Here is a 9,844-nt window from a genome sequence, read left to right on the forward strand (position 1 = left end):
CTTATTTTGTCAATTAGGAACATTCAGCACCCACCCGCTATCAAGGCAGCTGCCTATCATGTCATGCCCTACCTGCACAGGTGTGCTGGCTACTCAAATGATCCAATTAAGGAGGCCATTTAGTCAGCAGCAGCAGAAGTCCTGTGCCTGGACGCTCCAACAGCGGCCAGACACAAGCAGAAGCAGCAGAAGCAGCAGCAGCACCACCTTTTGTTTTTTGGCTGCAGCAGCAGCAGCAGCAGCAAGGCCCACAGGGCTGGCTAGCTGGCTAGCCAGCAAGCAGGTAGCAATGAAAGTAGGAATCTTTCTTTTTAACCCTGTAAGGGGGTGGTGCACTGTACCCGAAGATACTGCCATATCGGGTCAATGCATAGGGCGACGGAAGCAAGCTTCGAAATCGGCCCCCGTTCTCAAAAATCCATTTAATATATGGTCCCCAGATAGGGGACGTATCAGATATTAAACTGATAAGAACAGATACTACACTTGATCTTAGCCAAAAGGCCGAGAAGCGATAACCGTGAAAGGGGCGGGCCCAACAAGGTCCCCTTCATGGGCACTATCACTGCTTGCTGTCAGGGAGGCTGCCAGACAATTTTCCATGCACACTCTGGGCTGGGGGGCAGTCAACCACCAGTACACACAGCAGAACCTAAACCCATACCATTATTGCTAAGCAGCAAGACAGGGGCCCATTGCACTCCCACGGGGCCTTTTTAAATGCAATCCATAACCCGGATTTGCCAGGAACCCTTCTTACTCCTCCTACTTGCATGTGACACTGGGCTTAGGATCTGCATAGGAAACACACACACAAGCACACACCTACCTTTGTTGCCTGCAGATGCCTCCTTGGCTGTCCCCAAACGGTATCAAACCAACACCCACGGGAAGCTGTAAGCATAGAGGACATGCCTGCACCCCATTGGACTTACCTGTGTGGGTTAAATCCGGGTTATTTGACAACCTATGGCGGTGATGGTTCTGCTCAGGCAGAGCAGTGCTGATGCTCCTCATAAAGCTGTCGCTGCTGTGAAGGTTCTAGGTGACATCACAAATCCCTATGGTTACATACACGACAAAGCTGGGTTGTTGTTGTTTACACTCTGCAAGGCCTGTGGAAGTGAGTGACATCATAGCACTGTAGTTCTGAGGGTTCTAGATGGATGCAACAATCTCCTGTTGCTTCTATGAAGGCCATAATAGACGACATCACCAAACAGCTCCATAGTCACATACACAGCAAAGGAGAGATGTTGTTTACACCTAGTGATGTCAGTGGTATTGAGTGACATCACAGCACAGTGCTAAGGCTCCTGGGCCTGGACACAGCAGCGGCTGCAATATCTCAACGGAGAATACGTTTATATATATGTGTGTGTGTGCGCGTATATATATATATATATATATATATATATATATATATATATTTCTCCGCCGAAATCACTTTTAAACCCATTTCCACCTTTTTTTCCCTTCTCTTCCTCTTACTTTTTTTTCACGTTTTTTTACGTTTTTCTCCTTTTCGCCTCTTTTCTGGGCGTATTATTCTTCTTTTTCTTCTTTTTTTTCGTCTAATGCATACCCCATCAGTGCAGCAATGCTTATTCAATACCGCCAGCAGATGGAGACACTGGGGGATAATTTTCTAAGGATTTATACTGATTTTTCCTGTCTGAATTTGTCGCACAGAAAGTTGCAGGCCAAATATGTGTGACATTTCTGCGACTTTAGCTTCTAGAGCATTTTTACAACATTATACATAGGTGCTGAATACATAAAAAGCGACTGTTCAGCGACAGACAAGTCGCATCGGCTGAAAGTAGGCCAGAATGTCAGTCCATGTTGGAGCAGGTTTAGATACAGTCTAAAGCATAGATCTCAAAGTCTGTGCACAGAATTTAGCAAGGGCCTCGCACCTTCTGATGCATCAGGTAGGTGCACTATAGCATAGCCTAACCCTCTGTACTTTGGTCTATATTGATGCGGGACATAGACAGCCAGCTGATGACCAATCCATTAGTGCAATGGATGGCTGGAAGCATTTGTCTTTGCCTTTGCAATACCACAGAAGCAATGCATGGTCAATGTACAGCAATGACACACCTGTGTGAACAGCCAGGAGACCCCCCCATGTTATGTTACATAGTTACATAGTTAGTACGGTCGAAAAAAGACATATGTCCATCAAGTTCAACCAGGGAATTAAGGGGTAGGGGTGTGGCGCGATATTGGGGAAGGGATGAGATTTTATATTTCTTCATAAGCATTAATCTTATTTTGTCAATTAGGAACATTCAGCACCCACCCGCTATCAAGGCAGCTGCCTATCATGTCATGCCCTACCTGCACAGGTGTGCTGGCTACTCAAATGATCCAATTAAGGAGGCCATTTAGTCAGCAGCAGCAGAAGTCCTGTGCCTGGACGCTCCAACAGCGGCCAGACACAAGCAGAAGCAGCAGAAGCAGCAGCAGCACCACCTTTTGTTTTTTGGCTGCAGCAGCAGCAGCAGCAGCAGCAAGGCCCACAGGGCTGGCTAGCTGGCTAGCCAGCAAGCAGGTAGCAATGAAAGTAGGAATCTTTCTTTTTAACCCTGTAAGGGGGTGGTGCACTGTACCCGAAGATACTGCCATATCGGGTCAATGCATAGGGCGACGGAAGCAAGCTTCGAAATCGGCCCCCGTTCTCAAAAATCCATTTAATATATGGTCCCCAGATAGGGGACGTATCAGATATTAAACTGATAAGAACAGATACTACACTTGATCTTAGCCAAAAGGCCGAGAAGCGATAACCGTGAAAGGGGCGGGCCCAACAAGGTCCCCTTCATGGGCACTATCACTGCTTGCTGTCAGGGAGGCTGCCAGACAATTTTCCATGCACACTCTGGGCTGGGGGGCAGTCAACCACCAGTACACACAGCAGAACCTAAACCCATACCATTATTGCTAAGCAGCAAGACAGGGGCCCATTGCACTCCCACGGGGCCTTTTTAAATGCAATCCATAACCCGGATTTGCCAGGAACCCTTCTTACTCCTCCTACTTGCATGTGACACTGGGCTTAGGATCTGCATAGGAAACACACACACAAGCACACACCTACCTTTGTTGCCTGCAGATGCCTCCTTGGCTGTCCCCAAACGGTATCAAACCAACACCCACGGGAAGCTGTAAGCATAGAGGACATGCCTGCACCCCATTGGACTTACCTGTGTGGGTTAAATCCGGGTTATTTGACAACCTATGGCGGTGATGGTTCTGCTCAGGCAGAGCAGTGCTGATGCTCCTCATAAAGCTGTCGCTGCTGTGAAGGTTCTAGGTGACATCACAATCCCTATGGTTACATACACAACAAAGCTGGGTTGTTGTTGTTTACACTCTGCAAGGCCTGTGGAAGTGAGTGACATCATAGCACTGTAGTTCTGAGGGTTCTAGATGGATGCAACAATCTCCTGTTGCTTCTATGAAGGCCATAATAGACGACATCACCAAACAGCTCCATAGTCACATACACAGCAAAGGAGAGATGTTGTTTACACCTAGTGATGTCAGTGGTATTGAGTGACATCACAGCACAGTGCTAAGGCTCCTGGGCCTGGACACAGCAGCGGCTGCAATATCTCAACGGAGAATACGTTTATATATATGTGTGTGTGTGCGCGTATATATATATATATATATATATATATATATATATATTTCTCCGCCGAAATCACTTTTAAACCCATTTCCACCTTTTTTTCCCTTCTCTTCCTCTTACTTTTTTTTCACGTTTTTTTACGTTTTTCTCCTTTTCGCCTCTTTTCTTGGCGTATTATTCTTCTTTTTCTTCTTTTTTTTCGTCTAATGCATACCCCATCAGTGCAGCAATGCTTATTCAATACCGCCAGCAGATGGAGACACTGGGGGATAATTTTCTAAGGATTTATACTGATTTTTCCTGTCTGAATTTGTCGCACAGAAAGTTGCAGGCCAAATATGTGTGACATTTCTGCGACTTTAGCTTCTAGAGCATTTTTACAACATTATACATAGGTGCTGAATACATAAAAAGCGACTGTTCAGCGACAGACAAGTCGCATCGGCTGAAAGTAGGCCAGAATGTCAGTCCATGTTGGAGCAGGTTTAGATACAGTCTAAAGCATAGATCTCAAAGTCTGTGCACAGAATTTAGCAAGGGCCTCGCACCTTCTGATGCATCAGGTAGGTGCACAATAGCATAGCCTAACCCTCTGTACTTTGGTCTATATTGATGCGGGACATAGACAGCCAGCTGATGACCAATCCATTAGTGCAATGGATGGCTGGAAGCATTTGTCTTTGCCTTTGCAATACCACAGAAGCAATGCATGGTCAATGTACAGCAATGACACACCTGTGTGAACAGCCAGGAGACCCCCCCATGTTATGTTACATAGTTACATAGTTAGTACGGTCGAAAAAAGACATATGTCCATCAAGTTCAACCAGGGAATTAAGGGGTAGGGGTGTGGCGCGATATTGGGGAAGGGATGAGATTTTATATTTCTTCATAAGCATTAATCTTATTTTGTCAATTAGGAACATTCAGCACCCACCCGCTATCAAGGCAGCTGCCTATCATGTCATGCCCTACCTGCACAGGTGTGCTGGCTACTCAAATGATCCAATTAAGGAGGCCATTTAGTCAGCAGCAGCAGAAGTCCTGTGCCTGGACGCTCCAACAGCGGCCAGACACAAGCAGAAGCAGCAGAAGCAGCAGCAGCACCACCTTTTGTTTTTTGGCTGCAGCAGCAGCAGCAGCAAGGCCCACAGGGCTGGCTAGCTGGCTAGCCAGCAAGCAGGTAGCAATGAAAGTAGGAATCTTTCTTTTTAACCCTGTAAGGGGGTGGTGCACTGTACCCGAAGATACTGCCATATCGGGTCAATGCATAGGGCGACGGAAGCAAGCTTCGAAATCGGCCCCCGTTCTCAAAAATCCATTTAATATATGGTCCCCAGATAGGGGACGTATCAGATATTAAACTGATAAGAACAGATACTACACTTGATCTTAGCCAAAAGGCCGAGAAGCGATAACCGTGAAAGGGGCGGGCCCAACAAGGTCCCCTTCATGGGCACTATCACTGCTTGCTGTCAGGGAGGCTGCCAGACAATTTTCCATGCACACTCTGGGCTGGGGGGCAGTCAACCACCAGTACACACAGCAGAACCTAAACCCATACCATTATTGCTAAGCAGCAAGACAGGGGCCCATTGCACTCCCACGGGGCCTTTTTAAATGCAATCCATAACCCGGATTTGCCAGGAACCCTTCTTACTCCTCCTACTTGCATGTGACACTGGGCTTAGGATCTGCATAGGAAACACACACACAAGCACACACCTACCTTTGTTGCCTGCAGATGCCTCCTTGGCTGTCCCCAAACGGTATCAAACCAACACCCACGGGAAGCTGTAAGCATAGAGGACATGCCTGCACCCCATTGGACTTACCTGTGTGGGTTAAATCCGGGTTATTTGACAACCTATGGCGGTGATGGTTCTGCTCAGGCAGAGCAGTGCTGATGCTCCTCATAAAGCTGTCGCTGCTGTGAAGGTTCTAGGTGACATCACAATCCCTATGGTTACATACACAACAAAGCTGGGTTGTTGTTGTTTACACTCTGCAAGGCCTGTGGAAGTGAGTGACATCATAGCACTGTAGTTCTGAGGGTTCTAGATGGATGCAACAATCTCCTGTTGCTTCTATGAAGGCCATAATAGACGACATCACCAAACAGCTCCATAGTCACATACACAGCAAAGGAGAGATGTTGTTTACACCTAGTGATGTCAGTGGTATTGAGTGACATCACAGCACAGTGCTAAGGCTCCTGGGCCTGGACACAGCAGCGGCTGCAATATCTCAACGGAGAATACGTTTATATATATGTGTGTGTGTGCGCGTATATATATATATATATATATATATATATATATATATATATATATTTCTCCGCCGAAATCACTTTTAAACCCATTTCCACCTTTTTTTCCCTTCTCTTCCTCTTACTTTTTTTTCACGTTTTTTTACGTTTTTCTCCTTTTCGCCTCTTTTCTGGGCGTATTATTCTTCTTTTTCTTCTTTTTTTTCGTCTAATGCATACCCCATCAGTGCAGCAATGCTTATTCAATACCGCCAGCAGATGGAGACACTGGGGGATAATTTTCTAAGGATTTATACTGATTTTTCCTGTCTGAATTTGTCGCACAGAAAGTTGCAGGCCAAATATGTGTGACATTTCTGCGACTTTAGCTTCTAGAGCATTTTTACAACATTATACATAGGTGCTGAATACATAAAAAGCGACTGTTCAGCGACAGACAAGTCGCATCGGCTGAAAGTAGGCCAGAATGTCAGTCCATGTTGGAGCAGGTTTAGATACAGTCTAAAGCATAGATCTCAAAGTCTGTGCACAGAATTTAGCAAGGGCCTCGCACCTTCTGATGCATCAGGTAGGTGCACTATAGCATAGCCTAACCCTCTGTACTTTGGTCTATATTGATGCGGGACATAGACAGCCAGCTGATGACCAATCCATTAGTGCAATGGATGGCTGGAAGCATTTGTCTTTGCCTTTGCAATACCACAGAAGCAATGCATGGTCAATGTACAGCAATGACACACCTGTGTGAACAGCCAGGAGACCCCCCCATGTTATGTTACATAGTTACATAGTTAGTACGGTCGAAAAAAGACATATGTCCATCAAGTTCAACCAGGGAATTAAGGGGTAGGGGTGTGGCGCGATATTGGGGAAGGGATGAGATTTTATATTTCTTCATAAGCATTAATCTTATTTTGTCAATTAGGAACATTCAGCACCCACCCGCTATCAAGGCAGCTGCCTATCATGTCATGCCCTACCTGCACAGGTGTGCTGGCTACTCAAATGATCCAATTAAGGAGGCCATTTAGTCAGCAGCAGCAGAAGTCCTGTGCCTGGACGCTCCAACAGCGGCCAGACACAAGCAGAAGCAGCAGAAGCAGCAGCAGCACCACCTTTTGTTTTTTGGCTGCAGCAGCAGCAGCAGCAGCAGCAAGGCCCACAGGGCTGGCTAGCTGGCTAGCCAGCAAGCAGGTAGCAATGAAAGTAGGAATCTTTCTTTTTAACCCTGTAAGGGGGTGGTGCACTGTACCCGAAGATACTGCCATATCGGGTCAATGCATAGGGCGACGGAAGCAAGCTTCGAAATCGGCCCCCGTTCTCAAAAATCCATTTAATATATGGTCCCCAGATAGGGGACGTATCAGATATTAAACTGATAAGAACAGATACTACACTTGATCTTAGCCAAAAGGCCGAGAAGCGATAACCGTGAAAGGGGCGGGCCCAACAAGGTCCCCTTCATGGGCACTATCACTGCTTGCTGTCAGGGAGGCTGCCAGACAATTTTCCATGCACACTCTGGGCTGGGGGGCAGTCAACCACCAGTACACACAGCAGAACCTAAACCCATACCATTATTGCTAAGCAGCAAGACAGGGGCCCATTGCACTCCCACGGGGCCTTTTTAAATGCAATCCATAACCCGGATTTGCCAGGAACCCTTCTTACTCCTCCTACTTGCATGTGACACTGGGCTTAGGATCTGCATAGGAAACACACACACAAGCACACACCTACCTTTGTTGCCTGCAGATGCCTCCTTGGCTGTCCCCAAACGGTATCAAACCAACACCCACGGGAAGCTGTAAGCATAGAGGACATGCCTGCACCCCATTGGACTTACCTGTGTGGGTTAAATCCGGGTTATTTGACAACCTATGGCGGTGATGGTTCTGCTCAGGCAGAGCAGTGCTGATGCTCCTCATAAAGCTGTCGCTGCTGTGAAGGTTCTAGGTGACATCACAATCCCTATGGTTACATACACAACAAAGCTGGGTTGTTGTTGTTTACACTCTGCAAGGCCTGTGGAAGTGAGTGACATCATAGCACTGTAGTTCTGAGGGTTCTAGATGGATGCAACAATCTCCTGTTGCTTCTATGAAGGCCATAATAGACGACATCACCAAACAGCTCCATAGTCACATACACAGCAAAGGAGAGATGTTGTTTACACCTAGTGATGTCAGTGGTATTGAGTGACATCACAGCACAGTGCTAAGGCTCCTGGGCCTGGACACAGCAGCGGCTGCAATATCTCAACGGAGAATACGTTTATATATATGTGTGTGTGTGCGCGTATATATATATATATATATATATATATATATATATATATATATTTCTCCGCCGAAATCACTTTTAAACCCATTTCCACCTTTTTTTCCCTTCTCTTCCTCTTACTTTTTTTTCACGTTTTTTTACGTTTTTCTCCTTTTCGCCTCTTTTCTGGGCGTATTATTCTTCTTTTTCTTCTTTTTTTTCGTCTAATGCATACCCCATCAGTGCAGCAATGCTTATTCAATACCGCCAGCAGATGGAGACACTGGGGGATAATTTTCTAAGGATTTATACTGATTTTTCCTGTCTGAATTTGTCGCACAGAAAGTTGCAGGCCAAATATGTGTGACATTTCTGCGACTTTAGCTTCTAGAGCATTTTTACAACATTATACATAGGTGCTGAATACATAAAAAGCGACTGTTCAGCGACAGACAAGTCGCATCGGCTGAAAGTAGGCCAGAATGTCAGTCCATGTTGGAGCAGGTTTAGATACAGTCTAAAGCATAGATCTCAAAGTCTGTGCACAGAATTTAGCAAGGGCCTCGCACCTTCTGATGCATCAGGTAGGTGCACTATAGCATAGCCTAACCCTCTGTACTTTGGTCTATATTGATGCGGGACATAGACAGCCAGCTGATGACCAATCCATTAGTGCAATGGATGGCTGGAAGCATTTGTCTTTGCCTTTGCAATACCACAGAAGCAATGCATGGTCAATGTACAGCAATGACACACCTGTGTGAACAGCCAGGAGACCCCCCCATGTTATGTTACATAGTTACATAGTTAGTACGGTCGAAAAAAGACATATGTCCATCAAGTTCAACCAGGGAATTAAGGGGTAGGGGTGTGGCGCGATATTGGGGAAGGGATGAGATTTTATATTTCTTCATAAGCATTAATCTTATTTTGTCAATTAGGAACATTCAGCACCCACCCGCTATCAAGGCAGCTGCCTATCATGTCATGCCCTACCTGCACAGGTGTGCTGGCTACTCAAATGATCCAATTAAGGAGGCCATTTAGTCAGCAGCAGCAGAAGTCCTGTGCCTGGACGCTCCAACAGCGGCCAGACACAAGCAGAAGCAGCAGAAGCACCACCTTTTGTTTTTTGGCTGCAGCAGCAGCAGCAGCAGCAGCAAGGCCCACAGGGCTGGCTAGCTGGCTAGCCAGCAAGCAGGTAGCAATGAAAGTAGGAATCTTTCTTTTTAACCCTGTAAGGGGGTGGTGCACTGTACCCGAAGATACTGCCATATCGGGTCAATGCATAGGGCGACGGAAGCAAGCTTCGAAATCGGCCCCCGTTCTCAAAAATCCATTTAATATATGGTCCCCAGATAGGGGACGTATCAGATATTAAACTGATAAGAACAGATACTACACTTGATCTTAGCCAAAAGGCCGAGAAGCGATAACCGTGAAAGGGGCGGGCCCAACAAGGTCCCCTTCATGGGCACTATCACTGCTTGCTGTCAGGGAGGCTGCCAGACAATTTTCCATGCACACTCTGGGCTGGGGGGCAGTCAACCACCAGTACACACAGCAGAACCTAAACCCATACCATTATTGCTAAGCAGCAAGACAGGGGCCCATTGCACTCCCACGGGGCCTTTTTAAATGCAATCCATAACCCGGATTTGCCAGGAACC

General features: G+C 46.5%; 5 non-coding genes across 5 annotated transcripts; all 5 read right to left on the reverse strand.

The window, feature by feature from the left end:
- Nucleotides 1–325: 325 nt before the first annotated feature.
- LOC130315327 (U2 spliceosomal RNA) lies at nucleotides 326–516 on the reverse strand. The gene has a single exon (XR_008862872.1). It is a non-coding gene; the product is annotated as a U2 spliceosomal RNA (small nuclear RNA).
- A 2,086-nt stretch (nucleotides 517–2,602) lies between these two features.
- On the reverse strand, nucleotides 2,603–2,793 carry LOC130315328 (U2 spliceosomal RNA). Its single transcript, XR_008862873.1, has one exon. It is a non-coding gene; the product is annotated as a U2 spliceosomal RNA (small nuclear RNA).
- A 2,075-nt stretch (nucleotides 2,794–4,868) lies between these two features.
- Nucleotides 4,869–5,059, reverse strand: LOC130315329 (U2 spliceosomal RNA). Its single transcript, XR_008862874.1, has one exon. It is a non-coding gene; the product is annotated as a U2 spliceosomal RNA (small nuclear RNA).
- Nucleotides 5,060–7,148: 2,089 nt separating this feature from the next.
- LOC130315330 (U2 spliceosomal RNA) lies at nucleotides 7,149–7,339 on the reverse strand. Its single transcript, XR_008862875.1, has one exon. It is a non-coding gene; the product is annotated as a U2 spliceosomal RNA (small nuclear RNA).
- Nucleotides 7,340–9,417: 2,078 nt separating this feature from the next.
- On the reverse strand, nucleotides 9,418–9,608 carry LOC130315331 (U2 spliceosomal RNA). The gene has a single exon (XR_008862876.1). It is a non-coding gene; the product is annotated as a U2 spliceosomal RNA (small nuclear RNA).
- Between the last annotated feature and the right edge of the window lie 236 nt (nucleotides 9,609–9,844).

Source organism: Hyla sarda, unplaced genomic scaffold, assembly GCF_029499605.1.
Source record: "Hyla sarda isolate aHylSar1 unplaced genomic scaffold, aHylSar1.hap1 scaffold_1869, whole genome shotgun sequence".
Lineage (NCBI taxonomy): Eukaryota > Metazoa > Chordata > Amphibia > Anura > Hylidae > Hyla > Hyla sarda.